The following is a 4,523-nucleotide window of genomic DNA, read 5'->3' on the forward strand; positions in this document are numbered from 1 at the left end:
AATAAACATCTAATAAATTAAGAACTTTTATTCAATTATTACATTCTTGATTAAAATCCATATATAAGAGGCCAGAACATGCTTCAACCAATGTCAAGCAGACCAAAACCCCATCTTGTTCCTTGAATTAGCAATTCATTCAGGTTAGTTGTACTGTTTCGAAGGAACTGTGGCTTAGCTGGATCACAAAAAATTGAATTTCGACCATTGCAATTCAGCATGAATTCAGTGTGAACATCTTCACATACAGTACCATACAAGAATCCAATCTGCAATAAGGAATAAGCACACTGAAAGGCACTGTGTTAATCGAAAAAAAAAATATAGACATTCTTAATCTTTATTACCTCTTGACCACATTTAGTGTTAGTTTCACAGTTACATGAAGCCAAAAGTAGAGTCTCTTCATCAGGTAAAGCTTTTCTGCCATTCACCAAATCAGGAGTGAAATTATGTTGTTTTAAGGATTTGATTAACTTGTTGGATGTGTCAAATTATTGTTGGGGTTCAAGTTCAGTGCCTAACATTATTGAAAACATAGAATTATAATATGGGTATGCAGTTATGATACTCATATCTAAAGCAAAAACAACTGAATAATTTCAATAGAAACCAAACATCCAGGAACATGCTAAATTCATTGCAACCATCTATAATAACAATTTCTTCTACAAGTTCCAACACAATGACATTGCAACAACAGAGTTCTTCACTATGAACAATCAAACATCTCAGCTAGATTCAGTGCATGTACAGCTAGTAGCAAGAGAAACAGATATCATCACATCAACAAATCAACCCACTAACCTCAAACGGTCCATACCTGAGAAGAAAATTATTTTACTTTCATTACAAAGCAATATCATAAAGTTCAGGTCATTCTTTGGTTACATTCACACGAGCAACATAGTTAGTATCGGAAATTGTGGAAAATATTTCAAAATTGCAAGACTAATCATTCAATATCCTACTAGAATAACCATCCGACAAATGCTTTCTCACCATGGTAAACCATCATGAATTGCAACAGCCTTAGCTAACTACAGAGTCCACAGTCGCCGGGATGCTACAATCGCACCTAATGCTTTCTCAGCATGGTTAATCACTCATATCATCAACAAAATCCATCTATGATACTACATGCAACATCGATTACCATTCGAAAAATGAACAACTCCACCTACTTACATTGGATGGTTAGGATTCTTCCAGTGATGATGTTCACTGTATTTCCGGTGACCCGTTGAGGAGCTTGCGGCTGGTTTCCCAGGTTCGGATGTGCAGCTGCTCGCAGATGACGGCGACCACGCGAGTAGAGAGGTGCGGCTGCTGCTTTCCGCCGTGAGCGCTCCTTTGCCTTCAGTTCTGATCGGAGGCGGAGCTCGGAGGGGCTGGGTGGCGGTGACAGCGGGGTGTTCAGCGATAGCCAGGCGCCATCCTTGAGGGCTGCGATGAGGTCGTTTTCGTTCCCTGTTTGCCTTCCACGGTTCAAGGTTGCGGCGCAAACGGGTCTTCGTGGTTCGCCGGTCTGTTCAGCAATTTGGAGGGTTTTGGATGGGGAGTGAAACGTTGACAACCTAATGGTTTGGGATTTGGGGGAAAAAGTGTAATTAGCATAAAATGTGTGGTGTGGTAAACAAAACAGCCACATTAGATTAGGGTTATTGATGGGTTAATTTCTTCCTTTAAATTAGATTGGGCCTTATAAACAGCCCATTGTAGCCATTGTATAGATATTTTATTGTCTCCCTAGCGGGACTCTTTTATTAATGTAGATGCTTTGCATGATTTTAACTTGTTTGATTGATTATCCTTGATTGATTCTTGCATTGCTCATTATGAAGATTATAATAGAAAATAATCAATTATGTTTGTCATCATAAAGCTTTAAATAAAATCTAAATTCAACAAGAATGTTCAAATCTAAATCGATTCGAATCAAATCGTTTATCTAACTCAATTCAAATTGACAACCGATTAAAACTGTATTAATTTGGATTTGATTGGATTCTATTTTTTATAAACCACGTGGGTCGGATCGGAATTCAGATCTACTTCTCAAATTCGATTCAATCCAATCTAAACTACACAATGTGCTATAATCTTATTATTTTATTATCATATTTACAATTTTACTTTATAATATGTTTAATTTTTATGTATTTTTATATTATTTATGTATTATTATTTAATAAATATTTTATATTCAAATAAAAATTATTTATTTATTTTAACTAACTTATCATTTTATTTTTATTGTTATATTATTATTGATTTTTTAAGATATTATTAAAATTTTTTATATTATTGTTGATTATTTAAAATTTAACGTTAAAATTTGTTTTGTGTATTTAATCTTTTTAATTTGTAAAATAATAAATTTAATCCAATCCAAATCGCTAAAAATTAAATCGGATTTTTTTTAAAAAAAATTATTTAATTTAAATCGTACTACAAATAAAATTAATATTCAAATTAGATGAATTTTTGACTCAAACCGATCTAAATCCTCGTATTAACTATTAAGTGTAAGTGAGCGGTGAAGTTTTATATTTGATTAAAAATGAACTAATAAGTAAAGTCTATATAATAAAATTTATCTGATAAATTCCTAGCACATAAACAGTGCCTAGTTTTGGGCTAATTTTCCATAGTCATGTCAGTGTGTCACACGATATCTTTCCACATCATTATATAATTACAAAAAGTCGTCAAAATAACAAAGAAAAATGTTAGTTATATAATTAATGGTGACAATTAAACGAAAATTTATTAAAAGTAAGAGAGATTTGTAACATTTTTTGAATGACAAAGATAGAGCGTCCGAAGAATGGAGTGCTTATTTTCCACATTTGAATCCATGGCAGACAGAAAGAACAATAATAAGGATCAAGACTATCAAAATTATAATTATTGCCAATACAATTAGCCTTATATTCTTGTTTTGCATCCTCATTTTTCTGCGCCTGAGTTCCTGAGTTTTGTGCCTGCCCAAGAAAAACAAAAAACAAAACATTAGCAGACTTTCTGTAGTTTGGTTTGCGTTGTAATTGAAAAAGGGAAAACGAAAAACAATAATAAAAATAATAAAATTATATTTTTTTTATAAAACCTTAAAAATAAAAAGATAAAGTCGTAAATTAGTAAATTTCCCCATTAGTAAATTAGTAAATTAATAAATTAATAAATTCATCAAATCTTTTCAAGAACAGAAGAACATGCACATGTACCACATACTAACCTATTAGTAAATTAATAAATTCATAAAATCTTTTCAAGAACAGAAGAACATGCACATGTACCACATACTAACCTGTTGATGAATGTTGTCTTTTTAAGTGTTAACTGAGCTCTATCTTTTCATTCTTTTCTCCCCTGTAACCTACACTATATATATATACATATAGTCTATGCAGGCCTTAGCTTAGTAGCCTTTGCCGACTTATTTTTGTTTCTCTCCCTTTGTTTTTTCTGCTAGTTTGAGCTTTGATAACAGATATTCAATACACTTGTTGACATTTGATTAGTGACAAATTTTTAAGGATAATTTTTCTTTAAAACTTCTAATTACTTAATTCATTGAAAATTTACTTCTTAAAACATTTTAACAAGTTCCTTCAGTTACTGGTTAGTTGTTACTAAAATTCTAATATAATGATAAATAATATTGATTAACTATTTCTTTTCTATAAAAACAATTATATTCAAAGTGGATAATTAAACCTCAACTCCTTCGGCCATAAATATTTCTCAAATACTAAATTTATAAAATCATCCCATTTGTTTTAATGTAAATGTAAAAAATGTGAAGACATCACATTCGATTTGTTGTAGATGTAACCGCTAATAAGTACAAAATGTAATGGTGAAATCTATGTATTATAAAAAATATATATAGAATCAATTTTTAGTACATCAATACTGGTTAACTTTAGAATTTAAGCTTTATAATTTAGAATGTAGGATGAGAATTTATAATGTAAAATCTAGAATCAAAATAAACAAAATATTTTTTTTAAAAAAAGTTAATATTGATTAAAAAAAATTAACTACCTAACATTAGTCATATATTTTATATGTTTCACTAATCCCTTTCCAATTTCGGTACAGGATCTAGGCCCACACACAACGACGCTTTATTAGTAATTAATGAAATGAAATGAATTTGCATGGAAGGTCTTGGTGGAGTGGTCCTCATGTATGTTTTGCAACAAGTGAGTGTATGTGAGTGTTTTTTTTATCAACTTTATTTGAAGATAAGATTATTTTGATGGGAAGAGTATTTGTCTTTTAAGTTGGTAAAAAAAATACTCTTTAAATTCTAAATACAATTACTCTTAATTATAATTATTAAAGAACTTAAAAATTAAATCATTTTAAAATAATTATTTCTTATCGTATTCCATACAACACAAAATTCCTTCGAGGATCCCAAAGTTTAAAATAATATATTAATATCCAACTAAAGTATAATAAACTTGCTGATTTTCCCCCCAAAAATTCAAATAAATAACCCTCAATGG

Source organism: Arachis stenosperma, chromosome 4, assembly GCF_014773155.1.
Source record: "Arachis stenosperma cultivar V10309 chromosome 4, arast.V10309.gnm1.PFL2, whole genome shotgun sequence".
In the NCBI taxonomy this organism is placed as follows: Eukaryota; Viridiplantae; Streptophyta; class Magnoliopsida; order Fabales; family Fabaceae; genus Arachis; species Arachis stenosperma.